Source organism: Callionymus lyra, chromosome 3 (genome assembly GCF_982586985.1).
Source record: "Callionymus lyra chromosome 3, fCalLyr1.hap1.1, whole genome shotgun sequence".
NCBI classification, from domain to species: Eukaryota; Metazoa; Chordata; class Actinopteri; order Syngnathiformes; family Callionymidae; genus Callionymus; species Callionymus lyra.
Genome location: NC_141820.1, coordinates 7,696,341 through 7,715,515, shown reverse-complemented (window position 1 = coordinate 7,715,515; position 19,175 = coordinate 7,696,341). Strand labels below are relative to the sequence as shown.

Here is a 19,175-nt window from a genome sequence, read left to right as displayed (position 1 = left end):
ACAATAAAAGCCTGTTGGAGAAGACGACACAGGTGTGCACACAGGTGGGATAATAGTTGAATCTAACACTTCGACACATATGCTGAACTATACTTTCACATTGTGTTGCTTGACAACTTTGTGTATATATCTTAATACACAAGTTATCTACAAGTTATTAACACTACACACTCACAGAAAAAAACATATTTGTGATTCCAGCAATTAAAAAAAGAATGAACCAATGGGCCGCTTTCTTTGTCATAAGCTCCGCCCCATAAATATTTGACCGGATCGACCGGCTGTCAATTCAAACCGTTGATTTCCCATTTCCAAGCTCGCTGGATTGAATCGATAACATTTTTGGATGGAATCGACCCAAAATTGCGACGACGTACCTCCTTTTGAATTGTACCCGATGTTTGCCAAAAGCAAGGTCGGAGGTCGAGACCAAGGGGTCATCGACCTTTGTCAAGTACGGAGCCATTTTTTAATTTTTTTATATCTATCAATAAAGTTCTATCTAATTAGATTTTCCCGTGGACATAAAGTTTACTTCATTAATATTTTATTGTCAGAAATGAAGAGTTACCTTCAAGGGATTCATGTCAATGTCAGCAGAATAAAAGAAGTCTCAAGACCTTCTTTAAACTTTAAAATAGATGAATAGATTAACTTTATTATACCCTCTGGAGATCTCCTTTGGGAAATCCAAGGATCCCAAAATCCATCCCAAGTATTTGCCATCAGTTTTAAACAAGTGAAAACAAACGTTTTTAAAATATACAGTACTGCTACTCCATAGTCCCTGTTATAAACAAGAGCATACCAAAGATATCTTTACCTTACCATATTTTTGCTGATGACATCCAGCTCTACTGCTTATTTAATCCCAGAGGATGAACTTAGTCAATTGTTTGCAAGAAATAAAACAATAAGTAAAAACACAATAAACGTGGACAAAACTGACACTGTGGTTATTACTCCTGATGATACGATTCCAGGGTTGAGTCAGTACTTGGGTGACTTATGTCAGTCTGTCAAACTGAGCCTGAGAAACCTGGGTGTTGTATTTGACAAAGACATGTCTCTTGTTCGACACTGCAGAAAACTGACCAGAAACTGTATCCTTTAACTGAGACAATTTAAAAAAAGAAAATTATATCACAACACGTTTTGGAGTTTATAATCCATGTGTTTTTGCCGTTTAGACTATTGTAAAATGTTATTTTGGTGTCTTAACAAGAAGGAGCTGTCTCGCCTGCAGTTCATACAAAACTCTGAGCCGCTCTAGTAGAAGAACTCACATTTCTCCTTCAAACTCTTCACTGGCTGCCAGTTTCTTTCAGGATCATTTTAAAATTCTGGTTCTTACTTTCAGATCTATTCATGGTCAGACCTTCCATCAGTGATCTGATCCAGACTTACACCCCAGCTCGGGCTCTGAGGTCTGTGGATCAGAATCTACTGATGGTTCCTGAACTTCGGGACCAGAGGAGAGAAATCCTTCCAGACTGTTGCTCCTAAGCTTTGGAAAGATCTCTGTGTTTGATAATCTAAGAAACATCTTAAGACACTTTTATTTGAGCTTTTTCTTTATCTTCTTGTTGCTGCTGTGTTTATCTCTGTGTTGTCTTGACCTTTTAAATTATTTTAACTGTGTATTGATTTTGATTGTTTAAGCGCTTCGTGACCCTGGTCTAGAAAAATCTTGACAAATAATAACTTACTAACTTACAACTCTGATGTGTATTCATTCCTTAATTTTTTGGATTAAAGAAAGAATTTTTAAGTTTTACTTAAAAGTCAGGCGAGCATTTAGTATTTAACAAAAACAAAAACGATGTGTTCAATAAATACAGTAAACATACATAAATGGTTAGTATTTGTTGACATTATACTTTACTTTTTTTATCTCCAATTTGATGTGAAAACTTAAAATGAAAGACGCATTTTTTCTTTTGTGTCGACGTGTCTGAACGTATGAAGGGAAAATTGGACTCTAATGGGTTTTTGACAAACCAGCAAAGTCGTCACGTCTCGTAACAACTTGAGAGGAAACCTGAGTATCGTGTAGAAGTCTCGGTGAAAAAACTCATTATGTTTGCCATCATTAACTTTTTATTAAAACCCTCAAAGCAAATGTGTGCAAATCTCTCACAATCTCCATCATTTTAAAGTAGCTCGGAGCAGCACATAATGTCAGGCTAGAGAATCACGCATTCACTTGTTGGTATTACGCGGGTATTCGGTTTTTAACGATACTGCGTGTATTCAATGTAATTTATAGTCTTTAATCTTCCATTTTTAATTGAAAATCTTTGCTTTTCTGACTAAAAAAACTCCTCTTCAGGTGCAGTTAACTTGCACTTGAGTGACATTTGTGTTCTCATGAATGTAATTTGGTGATTCTGCAAGAGTTTGATTTGACATTAAATCCAACAATTACAACGTTTGGTTTTATTCAACACCATAACAGGCGCGTCTAATTATTCTGTTTCCATGGCAGTGATGTTTGGTTTCCCGCTGAGCTCAATAAATGTTTTCTGTTAGTATTTATGTACATTTACGGTTATTATTCAACACTTGATCAGAGTTTCTACAAACAGCAACACAAGTTTGCACCTCTGTAAAGTTTTGAAGATATTTTTTGTTGCTAGAAAGAGACCAACAACTTCCTTCTCACACATCATGACGTAACGTTTCATGTTGCAAACATGTACTGTATATTCCAAACGTCTTGAGTCGACAAACAAAGATTACACAATATGGATATATATTCAACTCCGAGTACAACAGTACACAAACTCTGTGTACTTCCGCAGCGTCTAGTAGCCAAAAACCTGTTAAACAACAAGTTTACTTTTCTGTAACCTGGTGAACAAACGACTTTTCTCTCGCTCTGCGTTTTCTTTTCTCAACATTTATCTTGGTTTTCTTCACAAAAGACGTTTTTTTTTCCTTCATCTCCGAAACTCAGCAAAACACCTACTGAGAACCTTCACATCTTCCAAACTCATTCTTTTCCTGCTAATCAGGGAACATCTTTCCTCCGTCTGCAACTTCACCCTCGTGCGGAAACAGAAAAGTTTTGATCAATCTGTTGTTTAGTTTTCCAGAGAAACCTGAAGGTTGAAAATAATTCATGTTTAAAAAATATAGGTGTTACAGCTGCTGAAGAAAAATCAAACAATATAAGTTAGAAAGTAAAATAATGAGAATTTCATCATTTAATGGTGTAAAAATAACAACAATTACTTACTGATGATTAAATTCACTTTATCCCAAGATGATATATATATATATATATATATATATATATATATATATATATATATATATGTCACAGTACAGATTTGAATCCAGTAGAATGGAATTCCAATCTGTACTAGTACTACAGTACTAGGAATCCTCCTGGGACAGATTGGAATTCCAATCTACTAGTAGGATTCCAGATCCTACTGGATTCCAATCTGTACTCTGACATTTATATCATATCATTAATATATATTATATTATATTATGTTTTACAAATATGTATTTATACTGTCATCATATAAAACCTTTGTTTGGCTTTGACTATTTTATTTTATTTGTCTATTTTATTGTGTTAAGTTCATGCCATGGCTTTTCTTTATCACCTCGCGGTTTTATTCGGTACTGTAACTTTATTTTATATTGTGATTCTATTTGATTTTTGGATTTTACAGTTTTGGCTTTTTGACTTGTAAAGTGTCCTTGAGAGGCTCTCTGAAAAAATCATTATTATTATTATCATCTGTTAAATATATGTGATTTGTCATAATAGTCAATAGTCTTTTTAGTCAACATATTATTTTATGGGTGTTTTTCACTATTTTTTATTTTTTTCATTAGTGTATATATTTATATACACACATACGGTATATATATACATTTTTATCATATACGTTTTTTTACGTTTTTTAATGTACCTCACTTCATTTCTATTTAAATAGATTGTACATTTTATTAGTTGAACACGACAACAACTCTTCGATCTTGTCGCCCAAATTCTGTCCAAGATATAATAACACACAGTAAATACCTTTGACTTATTTCTTATCTTTGTCACAGTGACCAGTCGATCTCTTCACACTTTCATGCTGAACTATATAAAGAGAGTCAAAGCTCTGTGTGCAGTGATTCATGGGAGTTTGACTCCGGCGAGAACTTCTGCTCCGACGTCCAATGAATCGATCGCTCGCGTGGAAAACCTTTTTCCTCCTTAAGTCGCCACTACTTCCTTGTTGTTTGATTATTTATGAGGAATAACAAATGTGTAGCAACAGAACTATGTTCAAATGAACCGTATATATTCAGAATTTATTTGAGTGTCGCATACTTGTGCAAGTGTCCAGTTATAAGTCACATAGAATAAGAGATGCAGCCAAAGTTTGACTGGGGTTGTGTTATGCATCCACTAGATAAAGCTGTGCTAAAGGGAGCGTCAACAAAACAGTCAGATAAAGTCAAACTTTATTTAGCGTTCTGACAACTCTGTTCACTCCCATGGTAACGATGTTGAAATGATGTTCAAAAGGCTTCAAGCAGCAGCGCGTGAGACTGGTGTTGTGAGCTGACAAATGTTGAGTACGCAGCAATGAAAAAAAATGTTTTGAGTGTACAACAACCAAGACACACTCGGTCAAACCGTTGGCGGTAATCTCACTCCATAGCCGTCCACCATGATTTACCGTGTGTTGTAAATCCCACCCCATAATGACGCAATAACGGCACAAAGTCATGAAAGTGTTTGTAAACAAGTGTGTTCATGTATAAGGCGCTCTGGATTATAAGGCGCACTGTCGTTTTTTGAGAAAATGAAAGGCTTTTAGGTGCGCCTTATAGTGCGGAGAATACGGTAGATGTGTCACGTTTCTTGAACCACAACTAGTTCTTCCTTCACGCACTACCAAGGCAAAAAAGGTGGCGGTAAAAGAGGTTTGTTCTACCTGAGAAGAGGGGGCACACCTGCGGGGGGCAGAGTGGGCGGAGCCTGCCGTTCAATAGAGGGATGGAAAATGAACGGAGCAGCAGACGGAGGAGCGACGCCTGGATCTATCCAGCAGAGAGACCAGATCTTCCAGGATGTCTGCACCGTCTGTCCTCGTCCGACTGTCACTTGGAGCTGTTACCTTGAGAGAAGAAACCACGGTGAGACATGATGGCCACGACAAACCGGTCGAAACAAGACGGATTCCATTAATGTCCCTTCAGTGCGTCGCGCTACAAAGAAGTTAGTCCAACAAACACCTGAGGCAGCATCTGAAGTGACGTTCAACGAGCTGCAGCCCACACGTCTTTTTCACCAAAACCCTCCAGGCTGTTGCCATAGTGAGCCACATTGGATTTCATCCAGAGCGCCACCTCACCGGCGCAAAAATCAGGTCAAGGGCTTGTGAGAAGATCCAACGTGGGCTGTTGTCCGAAGCTTTATGGTCCAAAATACCATATGAGGACAGGAAGAGGAAGCAAGTCGTCTAGAGCAGAGTCAATGAGACGGTTGATGCTTCTGGTGACCTTTGACATGAACGTATCGTCTTCCTGGTGTATTAGCTTCCATGTTAGCATGTATGCTATTGAGATATACGTGAAGTACTGTGGTGAAGTAGAACGGTTTGACTAATGATAGTCTCAAGGACACTTACAATGGACTCACAAAACGATTCCTCAAAATTCAACCTTCGTTCTGAACCGTCCAAAAAAAAAAAAGTATATCATTGTCTTCACCAGACGTTGAAAAATACTTTCAAACGGACAAACTATTTTATCATAGAAACTACTTATTTAAGGATGAAGTCCAAATTATGAAGCTACTAAAACAATACAAACACTATTAAACTGATAATAAGGGAGTAGTTGAACACAACTGTTTTTGGTCTTTGAAAACTATTAAAAAAAAGATGCTAACGCTGGATGCTAACGCTGGAAGCTAATGCTGGATGCCAATGCAGGATGCTAACGCTGGGTGCTAATGCTGGATGCTAAAGTTGGATGCTAAAGATGGATGCTAAAGATGGATGCTAACACTAGATGCTAATGCTGGATGCTAAAGCTGGATGCTAATGCTGGATGCTAACACTAGATGCTAATTATGGATGCTAACACTAAATGCTAATGATGAATGCTAAAGCTAGATGCTAATGCTGGATGCTAACACTAAATGCTAATGATGGATGCTAATGCTGGATGCTAACACTAGATGCTAATGCTGGATGTAGATGAAATATGTATTTCTGGATAAACATATTGAGAGTTATTTAAGTAATGTATGTTTTTGTACCTTCATAACAACATGAGACATTATTAACACACTTTAGTCATGACTTTACTCTGATGACTCAATTGAATCAGGATCAGAAAGAACTTTTTTTACCAGTGACGTTAGCAAAAACCAGAGTTTTGTAAAAACAAACCAGGAATTTATCGTGGTGAAGTGGAAAAAGTGAGACAATCACCGAAAGTACCAATCGTTTGACTCGTGAGTCACAACATTTCATCTTCGAAAACCGGCTTTTTTGATTGACACATGGCTGATCCAATCAAATAGTTTAGTGCTCCTACTAAAAGCTTATGACAAAGAAAGCAGCCCATTGGTTGATGTTCTAACGTGTGGTCCAATCAGCTGGAACCGTCACTAACATGGTTTTCTGTGAAGTGTGTCGTGTCAATAAAGTTGTAAATAAACTCATGTTAACAGAATAAAAAGTCACTCAGGTGTGGATCTGTAACTGTTTCTCACCAACACTCGTGATTCTCTCCGGCTGTGGATCAGACCTTGAAGACAGGATTGTTTATCAGACGAGCGACTCGACCGTTTCCTCCCTCCAGGTTTTCCTCCTACTAAGCAACCTTCAGTGGAGTTCCTGGTCTGCCACAGCGGTGACTCATAGTGACCAGCAGTTTGTGTACGTGCGTGTTTGTGTAGTACACGCTCATTAATTCTGGCTCCCTGCTGTGCCCACTGTATCCAAAACACTCACACAAACACACAACGACAAGGACGACGCACACCATTCAGGCCGATGTCACCCAATCAAAAATATGGGTTTTTAAAAAAAACAAAACAGATTATGACGTGAGAAGAAATGTGGGTTGAATGTTGACGTGTTGACCTACAGATGTGTCAGAGTTTAAGATAAGATAAGAGATTATTGCTGTCGACAATTATACTGAGACTTTCAAGAGTCATGTGGAAAGAAACTCAGTTTTGAATTAACAATGTTGAAGAGGAATTAAAAACGATTAAAATATAAAATATTATATTGTGTGTGTCTTATGATTTTTTTCTTTACAACAAAGATCGAGGCTTTTAAAAGGACAACATTCTTCAACAACAGGGATTGGTCAAATATTTTCGGATTTTCAAATATTCATAAAGGTTTTTGTATTTTATAATTTGATTTCTTTTAGCATTAAATCTGTTCTCTGAGTAAAATCATTGGTGCTGGATTAAAAGGTACAAATCAGGGGTGTAATAAAATATATTTTTATGCACAATACTGTATCCGCATTTTGTTTTTATTAACAATTAACATGCAAATATTTATGGCAGAAATTTACCGAAACTTTTTTTATTTGCTTTTTAAAATTTGTGTATCAAAAAAATCCTGCACATCCTTTTATTTCTTCTCTTAGGAAATATAGATTTTTATTAGGGCTGTACGATATATCGGAAAAATATCGATATCGTGATATTAGCACGTGCAATATGTATATGGAAAACCTGTGATAATTTATCATTTTTTATCGTATAAATCAAGCATTTCTTATCAGTTTCTTATTCTTTCAATCAGTGTCACGTTCTGTAAAGTTGTCAATTTGTACTTCTATGTCTTGTTGTTTTTCACGTCTCCGTCTGTCTGTGAATTGTGCGGCGCAGCTTGTTAGGTTCGGTTGCTATGGCGACGCGTCTAGCTAACTTAGCTCAGTATATACAGTGAAGTAATACTAACTTGTGATCTAGTCAAACACTAGTGATCCAGTCACTAGTCTCTTTCAACCTCCTTTGTTAAAGCAACATATTGTAAGAACTTTTCATCTCGTCTCAGTTGTTTTCTTATAAGATCGTGAACTTCCAAACAAACCTGTCCGTCTTTACCGTATGCTAACGAGCTAAGTTGTTAGCGTCATTTATAAAGTGTTATGTGTGCGTGTACAAGGAGGTGGATTTGTTATTGATTTGGTGATATCGCGACGCGCCGGCGGCTCCTCTCTGATGTCGCGGGAAACTGATGCAAGTCCATCGAGACTGAGCGTTATAAGTGATACTTTTCTCGTGTCGACACCGAAGCGCGGAAATAAAGAAAAAATATTGCATTAATATCAATATCGCAAATCAAAACACCAATATTGAATATCACAATTATTTCCAATATTGTGCAGCACTAATGTTCAGTATTTAGATTTTCTATGACTATATTCCTACAATTACATTCTTGTTCCTACAGTATCACAATACATCACTACTTGACAACACCCAGACCTAGTACGAATCCAACAATGATGACTTTGGGTCAATTGTCCAGCTCAGCTTAAGAGACATCTTGCCTCACGTTCAACATCATTGAAAAGATCACAATGTTGCGCTCGCACTCACCTCCACACCTTTGTTCACAACTATTCCACCATTATCTGCTCGATGCATATTTACTGCCTCAGTGACAACGAGACGCTGAAGCCCGGGAACTGTCGGTTTCAACGGGTGACAACAGGAAGGTGTTTTACTTCCATTCAGGATGAATGACTTCAAGATGTCCATTTTGGATTAGCAGGAAAGCTCATTAAACCCTGAGAGGCCATTATCAAACTGCTGCGACTCCTTTTAACAGCCTCTTGTGACTTCATTTCTGTCGTCTTAAACTAATGTAGCAACATTATCAACTTTTTTTTTTACATTTCGGTATTTGCACTTCCATCATTATTGATGAGAAACGGTAGCTGCAGCAGAAAAAGTCCGACTTTCATCACAACTAAAACGATCAAGAGGAATATAGTAGACTCAGACTAGAGCTTTGAATGAATCTAAGGATTTATCCAAAAGTAGCCTCACACCTATTTACCTTGAAGCTCAACGAACATGAAACTTCAACACTCCTGACATGTAGTAAATGTTCTTCAAGACGCAGTAAGTTCCTCATCATGACCATGTTTTACACTTATTACTTTATAAAGTTGCTCTGAAATCTGGGCGAACGAGAGGTTACGAGAGTCCATTATGATGTAATAATGGCTTCACTTCTGGTCCAGCCAGCTGTGATCACGCCCGCTTTGTTTATACAACGAGTCCCTTGGAGGTGGAGACTTCCAGGATCTATGACGTGCGGTGACAAACCTCCATGTTTGACCAATCACAGCGGAGTGGGTGTGGTTATGGTAAACCTTAGAAAGAGTACAAAACTGTTTGTTACTGCTGTACAGTCTTCCCAACGTTTAAATAAATCATAGAACATATGAAATATATGTTTTACAGAATGCTTATTCTCATCTCTAATGTTTTATTTTCCAAAGGAACAAACTTCATATAGTAACAGTTGAACACAGCACAATTGACTGAACGGACAGAGATGCTAACGCTGGATGCAAACGCAGCATACTAATGCTGGATGCTAAAGCTGGAGGCTAATGCTGGATGCTAATGGTGGCTGCTAAAGATGGCTGCTAACACTGGATGCTAAAGCTGGATGCTAATGCTGGATGCCAAAGCTGGATGCTAAAGCTCGATGCCAAAACTGGATGTTATGCTGGATGCTAACACTGAATGCCAACGCTGGATAATAAAGCTGGATGCTAATGCTGGATGCTAAAGCTCGATGCCAAAACTGGATGCTATGCTGGATGCTAACACTGAATGCCAACGCTGGATAATAAAGCTGGATGCTAATGCTGGATGCTAAAGCTGGATGCTAACACTGGAGGCTAACACTGGATGCTAATGCTAGTTGCTAAAGCTGGATGCTAATTCTGGATGCTAAATATGGCTGCTAAAGCTTGATTCTAAAGCTGGATGTTAAAGCTGAATGCTAAAGATGTATGCTTAAGATGGCTGCTAACGCTGGATGCTAAAGCTGAATGCTTATGCTGGAAGGTAAATATGGCTGCTAACACTGGATGCTAATGCTGGATGTTAAAGGTAGCTGCTAACACTGGATGCTAAAGCTGGTTGCTAACGCTTGATGCTAAAGATGGCTGCTAGTGTTGGATTCTAAAGCTGGATGTTAAAGTTGGATGCTAAAGATGGATGCTAAAGCTGGATGCTAATGCTGGATGCTAATGCTGGATGCTAAAGATGGCTGCTATGGCTGGATGCTAACACAGGATGCTAATGCTGGAGGAAGTCATATGTAACGATCAAATAAAAAGATGTCTAAAAAATAGCTCCATCATAATGAGGGACCTGATGAAGGTTGTGGAAAAACATTTCTGTTCGGTGAGACGTACACAGGCATGAGCGAGTCATCTGATGTTGAACATCAGAGCACAAGCTAACACCTCAGGGAGTTACTCAGCATTCCTCACTTCACCAAAGAAGAAGAAGAAAAAACAAGATTCACAGACTTTGATCATCACCTCATAGATCCTAAAACCAGGATACGGAGAAAGCACTTGAGGGAATGCCCTCAGAGAACTCACAACCCTCCACGTAACACCATCTTCAAAGGCTCTTAAACACACATGCAGTATACGAGCATAAACAGATTCTTCACACAGACCTACAGGTTCTACATGCCTACGAAGTTAACTCCGGGCGTCTTTGATCATCCACTCGTCGCTCCTTTCTCGCATGAATAATGTTCTACAATTACACCCACACTAACCACAACACAACCTGGAAACGTCAAGGTACCTCCAGGTGAGTCGAGCCGCCGCTACATTCAGTTACTTCCGTTATCATGCGCACGGAAAACGCCCGTCATGTTCCAGAGTTCAACGCTTCAAAGGAAACCACCACACGAGTCTCTACTGTGTGACTGCAACTGATTGTCTGTTTGTTTGTTCTGCCACAAGCTAAATGATACACTACGATACTTGAGCCCGGAGCTGTGTGCTCATTAACTAAATCATGTGGTTACCGTTGTATTCCAGTAGACACTAGTTAATGTTGGGTGTGGTTCTACAAACCTCATAATCAAGGATAAGCTCCCTTGTTTAACCCCTTAACTACTACAAGTGTACACACATGGGTTTATTTTGATAGATCGGCCGGATGACTTATCGGCACCGAGATGAGGATTAGATGTCTTTGTGATCGGCCGATCAGAGACAAACATACTCCAGTATTTTATACTTTATGTTTTGTATATGGATTTTTATTAGGGATGTTTATTGACAAAAATCTATTGGTACAATATGAATCACGATACAAGGTCTGCTATAGGATAAAGTGTAATATATTGTGATACTGTAGTAACAAGGATAAATGTGTAGTATTGTCCAGTACTTGACTCTGGTGTTGTGATAGGGTAGTAACAAGGATAAATGTGGAGTATTGTCCAGTACTTGACTCTGGTGTTGTGATACTGTAGTAACAAGGATGCATGTTTAGTATTGTCGAGTACTTGACTCTGGTGTTGTGATAGTGTAGTAACAAGTATATATGTGTGGTATTGTCCAGTACTTGACTCTGGTGTTGCAGAATTTACAGACCACATGACTCTTGACGAAGTCGTAACTGGTTTCAAGTTTTTTTTCAAACCAAAATATGTCCAAATATCAGTTGCTGGAGTCAAACGTATCCTCTAGTCCTCAGTCATCACCAGGATGTTGCCGGTTTCAATGTTCATTTAGGGGGAGTAATGATTGTTACCATCTAGTGGGCGGATATATTATTGCAACACAATGATGTAAATATGTGTACTTGGACAATACTACAAATATATACCTGTTTCTACAGTATCACAAAATATTGCTATATATCGTATATGTCGCCCTAGTTGGTGCACAGCTGATCGGGTTTCTCTTTATTTTAAGCGGATGACATATGTGAGCAGTGACAGTGCATTTTATAAACTTGGGGTGCAGGCTTCTGGTTGGGCAGCTTTGCGGGGTCCTAGTCGGTTTGAAGACCAGCGCGGACCAGAGTTGTCACGCTTTGAGCCATTCACTTATATTTACCAATTTAACACTCTTGTTTCTTTTTTAATGTTAATAAACTTTGGCCAATCACAGAAGGCGCAGCGCAATATTAACCAATCAGAAGCAACATAAGACAGGTCTTTGCATTTGTTAACTATTCATAACACAACAGTGTGGTTGAGTCATCGTAACTTTAGTAAGTTTTATTTGTAAAGCGCCTTTCACATGGTCACAAAGCGCTTACTGGCGTATTGCGATCAAACTATACATCGTTCAGGTTTCGCCATTCATGCACTCATGCCGCACTTTAATCTAGTGTCGTCGCTTCAAGTATTAACTTCACAGTAAATTCCCCAAAAGTCCTTTAGAAGTAGGAAATAAACTTCGGTCTTTCAAGTTAAGAGCAGCGCCTCAGCTACGCTTCGCCCGCCTTATAGTCCTTCATTATCATGGTGATTCTCTCTACTGTTTAAAATGTTATTATACAATATAATTATTAATATAATTTGTTATTCATTCATTTTTTCATTGTTTCTAATTCATCATTTTATTCATCAAATTAAGATTTAAATGGTGTGAGTAACTTGACATTACTGGGAGTTCATGATTTTGTAACGACAGTTAAAATGAAAAAACGGCGAGTCTCGCACTCATGTTTTGAAATACTTCTAAACCATCTCCTCAAACATTTCCAGAAATTTCTCACCGACGGAAAATATAAACAGAAAGATGAATGTTTGTTCTGTTGTGTAATAGTTTCAAGCAAATGATAATTCATCCGCAGTCTTGACTTCATAACATCTGACGAAGTTGTTGTCATGTGATGCCGTGAGAAAACATCATCAGGTGGCCCGTTGAAAATTGTCATATTTCACCAAAGGGCTGTTTGCAGTTTACCGGATCGTTACCCAAAACTGGTTTTCATTTTCACACACAATTTAAGTGACATGCACTTCAGGAAATTGTTGTTTTATTTGGCGGGGACCCGTTTTACTGACGCACCCCCACACGGTGTATCAGTGTGAGGACGCAGAACAAGTGCTCGTTTTTGCTAATGTTGCTAAGTGACAGCTAGCACTGTCAGCACGAGCCGTTTGCATCATTATCTGAACAACAACAACAAAAAAAACACTAAGTTAGTACAAGGAATATATGAAAGTAAGATTTGCAACTTCTTACTGAGCAGTCACGCCTTTGTTCCGTCTTGTTCTTCTGGCTCCGGACTTCGCTGCTCACTTTGACTACTAATACTGACTGTTCAAAGTGTTAATACTGCATGATTTATTAATACATTCCACATGATTGATATTTGTTAAGCACTTTTATGTACCTTAGTTTTTATGCAACAAGTTTATTTTGGCAATGAGATTTTTTTTCTTTAGTTCAAATACAAGTTTAATTATCCATAGTGTGCTAAATGTTGAGTATGACCTGAAGGTATTTGCCGGCACCCTGTGTTAAACATGATATAAAACACATTTAAAATGGGTTATTACAAGAAAATCAACTGCAGTCATCGTGGTTTAACTCAAAGAAAAATTGACTTGTGCATTAAAAAAATGCCGAACCGCTCCAGTAGGAGTCCACTGTATCCTCTCGTCCTCAGTCATCGCTTTATCCGCGGAGGACGTAATGACTGCTGCCATCTAGAGGCTGGAAGTTTTTTGCAACACAGAAATGAACAAACGCTGTGAATATTTGTTAATTGTTCAATCTTTTGTGCGTCTGTACTAATCTCAGGTGAGTCATGGCGGGATCACAGAGCGACCTTAGGAAGTGGTCAGCACACGTCACCGAGCTTGACTTTGTCGGCGAGTTCCCGCTGATAGAACAGGTGCTTCACACACACACACAAACACACACACAGACACACAAACACACACTCATACACACAAACACACAGGTGCTCGCGTCGCATTAGCAGCTGCCTCGCGCTACACAGCAAGATGACGGACAGACGGTAAAAAAAAGGATCAAGCTGGCGCCAACATTGACAGGTATGTATGCATGTAATGCTGTGTGTGTCTGTGTGCGTCTGTGTGTGTCTGTGTGTGTTTATGTGTGTTTCAGGTCATGGCTAATGCTAAACCTAAATACAGTTGCTCAACCTTGGTGGAGGCATTAAAGACAAATCCAGAAGGTCTTCTGAAAGATTTGAGTAGTGATAAAGTGAACAAGTGAGACCTCTACGAGGTAAAAGGGAATAAACAATCTGTGTATGTGATCCTACATCGTTTATCTTGAGAGGCACAGTTTCCCTTTCAGGGTCAGGCTGTAGACGGACAATACTTTCTCTTTGTTACTGCAAAACAACGTTTATTTTTTGGTTTGTTTTTTCACAACTATTACAATTTCTTACTTCTAATTTTCTTTCTTCATACGTTTGGGTGTCTTAGTGAAGAAGAATTAAATCAAAATAATAATCAATATCCACTGTTGAACTTAACTTTATTTAAGTTACCTATTACACCTGACTCACATGAAAAAAAATGTTTGGAGTGAAGAGACTCAGACGTCATCAGTTAGAACATCAACCAATGAGCTACTTTCTTTGTCATAAGATCTGCGAATTGAGAATTCTGCCCCGCTCTAGTAGAAGAACTCACATTTCTCTGATCCTTCAAACTCTTCACTGGCTGCCAGTTTCTTTCAGGACCTATTTTAAATTCTGGTTCTTACTTTCAGATCTATTCATGGTCAGACCTTCCATCAGTGATCTGATCCAGACTTACACCCCAGCTCGGGCTCTGAGGTCTGTGGATCAGAATCTACTGATGGTTCCTGAACTTCAGGACCAGAGGAGAGAAATAAAGAAATGTTTACGTTTCAGAGTGAAACGTATTTTAACATTTTTTAAAATGTGTTTTTAGTTTGAAAAATTACCCAGACATGTTTTTATTCTTATCAATAACTTCCTGCCATGGAAAACAGGGCGTCTACGACAGGGCTCCTCAACCTTGTCTGTACCGTGGACCGGTTTATCGTCAGCAACGTTTTCACAGATCGGCCCACGGATAGAAACAACAACCACAAAATGGCAAGAGCAGCATAAACTAAACGTTAAGTGCATAAAAATACTCCTGAATCAGCAGGAGCCTCGGGCTGGTTTTCTCTGCAACTAGATGGTTCATATAGAGTTTTAGGAAACTTGACCGCAATAACATCTCCATGTGTCAAGAGTCACATGCTAATATGACTTTGTTTTCCCAAATTAAAACACCTTTCAGACGGTAATACTCACACGGCCCCTACTTTTCTGGGAATAACCTGCACTCTCAAGTTTTGCCAGTGCGGAAATGACGCAATTTTCTGAGCGCTTTTACCGGAAATAAGGAAATTGTTTAACAAAAAAAGATGAAAAGAAACGTTAGGTAACAACCCTGTGGTAAAGTCAAAACTTCCATATTATTAATTATCATAATAATAATGTTGCTATTTAATTAAAATGACGTAATATGACTTGAGTAAATTGCACGAATTGTACTTACTTTTTGGTTTTTCAACAAATATAACTTACATATACATTCATTCATTTTCTTTGCCCCTTTATCACTTATGGGGGGGGGGGGGGGGGGACTATCCCAGTTTCATAGACGAGAGGCGGGGGACACCCTGGAGAGGACCCCAGTCTGTCGCTGAGCACACAAAGACAGACAACCATTCACACACACACTCATACCTACAGATAATTTCTCCACGTTCCCAATCAACCTCTGTATGTTTTTGGACCGTGAGAGGAAACCGGAGCACCCGGAGTAAAGCTACGTAAAACGGAGGAGAACATTTTCTTCGTCTCATTCAAAAGAAGGGTTAAAACTAAACGAAAGCTCTGTAGCTCAAATATTAAACAAGCAGCAGTCATTTAAAAGTCACAAGCCCTCCGATGTTTTTGTCCTTGTAGCTCCGAGCAGCTTCTGCGTCACTTTTCGGATTTGACTTTCCATTTTCGTCACGATCGGCAAAAAGAATTACACTAGCACGCTTGGTAGTCCATTAATTCACATTAAAGGGAGAATAAATTTAAACTAAGTTACATGGCCTTGGTATTTTTTATTTTAAATATTAGTGTTGGTTTTGTATCTATGATCCATGGACAACAAAAGCACTAATGTAGCTGCAGAGAAACGTACTATTAACAGGACATAATGGTTTCACTTCAATCTCTCCGTGAAGGTTCTGATTCATCCGGGTCAGGGTCAAAAGTGAGTCACAATTCAAGTGAATTGAAGAAACGATCTGGCTGAGGTGAAACTTGTTCCTGGAACTTTTCACAATCCAGTTCAGCGGCTTTTGAACCACTTGGATTTGACTTGAAATCAAATAGTTGCTTCAGTCTCATAGCACTTGATATACAGTAGGTCAGAGAAGAACTATTGGTCCGGTCCAAGGATTGGAATCCCTTCGAGTACAGACCGCATTCAGAAGATTAAGTCAACAACCAATACATTAAAAATCACTTGAAAGATTTGCTCAAAAGCATTTTCACATTGAAATAAAACACGGAATCATGAATCAAAGAGACCTGGGGTGTGTCTCGAATCACATACTTCTCTTAGTGCACTGGTTAGTATCATCAGGATAGTGTACATACTAACTAGAAACTAATTCTCCACAGATAGTATGTCTCAAATCAAACTCTGCTGCTACACACTAACAGGAAATGACACGAAAGCTTCCTCTTCTACTACTAATTAACGATGATTTCAACCAGATGTAGGAACACTATCGCCACCTGCTGGCAGCACGTTTGGTTTGGATCAAGAAACATGAGAAACGAAATATTCGCAATATATTTACGCCGGTATCACTGCTGCTGCTGTCGCTGAAAATGCACCTGTAAGTAAATGTATATATATATATATATATATACATATATATGACGTAACTTTCGTTTACAACGTCAACGTCACTAAGATGGCGACCGTTTAGGGTAGTTAGGGTAGTGTCCATCGATCCATACTCAGTTTTGTGTTTTTTTGCGTTTTTAGTGCCAATTTAGTGTGTATGGAGCACTACATTTCACATGCTAAGAATTGAGACGCACTTATGCACTAAAAATACTGCGATTTGAGACACCAAATCTTGCACTTCCGCACTTTCACCTAATTATTTGAAGTGCGTCCCGATGAGCAGTGTGCGAAAATGTAGTGCGCAATGAGCACTCGATTGGCCAGAAAATTGAGTGTGGATCGATGGACACTTTCCATCCTTAACGTTCGCCATCTTAGTGACGTAGATGAAGCTAAACTGTAGCTACGTCACTGACGACAATTCTTTGGAGCAGATACTGACGTAAATATCTTGAGAAAACACTAATTTAACCACAAAAAACAACACAACAACAGTAATAACACAATGAAACACAACTTAATGACATGTTTTCGACAGGAGAAAAGTGCAGTCAAGTGTCGCGGCCGGTTGCAATCAGTGTTAAAAAGTAGTAGCAGTAGTTGATTTGAGACAGTATTACACTGTTGACATTAGAGCCCTGCGCAAGTATGCACTGTCTTACAGTGTACTGTAAAGCAGTGCACTAAGAGAAGTGCACAGCACAGGTGCAGGTTTATGAGTGAACCATAACTTACTGTTCTACGGAACAAGCAGATCAACTTGGATTAGTGGCGAAGGATCAATTCTTGGACGTGCAGTTCTATAGCACTTGTACTCCAGCTTAAGTTAATACATGACGCTAACAGCTAGGAAAGTAAACTCGTTAAATACCTGTTGAATATGTGGAGGAAAATACGGCATTTAAAACTCGGAATATGAACGACTCAAGTCGGCTTCGCGCGCTGACGACACGTCGCCTCTCGCCGCGACAAAAAGAGCGACAAGCCGTTATCTAAACAAGGTCAAAGGGTCGGCGAGGCGGGCGTGGTGTCTCCATGAACGCCGCGCCGGCATTCCATAGTGAACCCGGGACGTCGATGCTCGACAGGCCTGGAGACGTTAATGACTGCGAGGGGGTCACGCTCGCGCGTCTCCACGGCGACCTCTGTTTACACATCAACCGCCGAACGACAGAAAAATCAACGGCAGCAGCGACAAGAGGCGACAAGAGGCGTTTTTAAAAAACAGTTTGAATCCGTTCAACTATGTTTCTTTTCCAAATGCTGGTCCTGGAGTTGGTTTCGTTTTTTGATGAGGTGTGTTGAGTTAGTTATGGTTGTTGTTGTTGTGGTGGTTGCTAAGCAACAAGGACGAAGAGGTGTGGCGGTGGACTGGTGTCATGTGATTAAGAGACACATCCGAACTAATGACTCGGATCATGTTGCCGTGTCGCTCGGACGCAAGGAAACACGTGGGCGACAAAAGATTGTCGCCACTGTGTCACCCTGGACTCACAACAAAATGTTTCCTGTCCAGAGTGATTATTCTTGTCTGATATTACATTTTATTCTGTTAATACAAGTACAGTTACAACTTTATTGACACTGAACACTCACAGAAAACCATGTTAGTGAAGGTCCAGAAAGTTAGAACATCAACCAATGGGATGATTTCTCTGTCATAAGCTCCGCCCCTTGCTGTGGAAGCCCTGATAGATTTGATTGGATCAGCCGTGTGTCAATCAAAACAGCTGGTTTGTTGTTTGGAAGACGATTAAAGCCATGAATGTGCGTGGTTTACAAAGTAATGTTTACCTGGAAGAAAAGTTTAACTTGAGTTCTATTTTGTAAAATCGACCAGATGGACGCAGAAATAAAAAACAATGGAATTTTGGCGGCGAAGATTCTCGTATGAATTGTCGGGATTACTTCCATTTTCCATTCATTCTGGTCGGTCCGGGGTAAGAACAAAACTCTCTTTTCATTGAAATATTGACGTTAGAAAATGATCTTAAGCTCCGCCCACTCAAAACACTTCTGGAGATGAAATCTTGTTGACCATAACCACGCCCACTCGTCTGTGATTGGTCAAGCATGGAAGTCTCCGCCTCCAAGGGACTCATTGTATAAACAAAGCAGGGCGGGATCACAGCTGGCTGGAGGAGAAGTGAAGCCATTATTACGTCATAATGGACTCTCGTAACCTCTCGTTCGCCCAGATTTCAGAGCAACTTTATAAAGTAATAAGTGTAAAACATGGGCACGTGAGGG

At 39.2% G+C, this 19,175-nt stretch overlaps 1 protein-coding gene across 1 annotated transcript in view; it reads right to left on the bottom strand.

The window, feature by feature from the left end:
- Positions 1-19,175, bottom strand: part of atxn1a (ataxin 1a) — a 122,579-nt gene that overhangs the window by 74,670 nt on the left and 28,734 nt on the right. Inside the window, exon 2 of the mRNA XM_087786305.1 lies at positions 4,953-5,135. The gene's annotated coding sequence lies outside the window, so the exon portion shown is untranslated. The remainder of the gene's footprint in view (positions 1-4,952; positions 5,136-19,175) is intronic.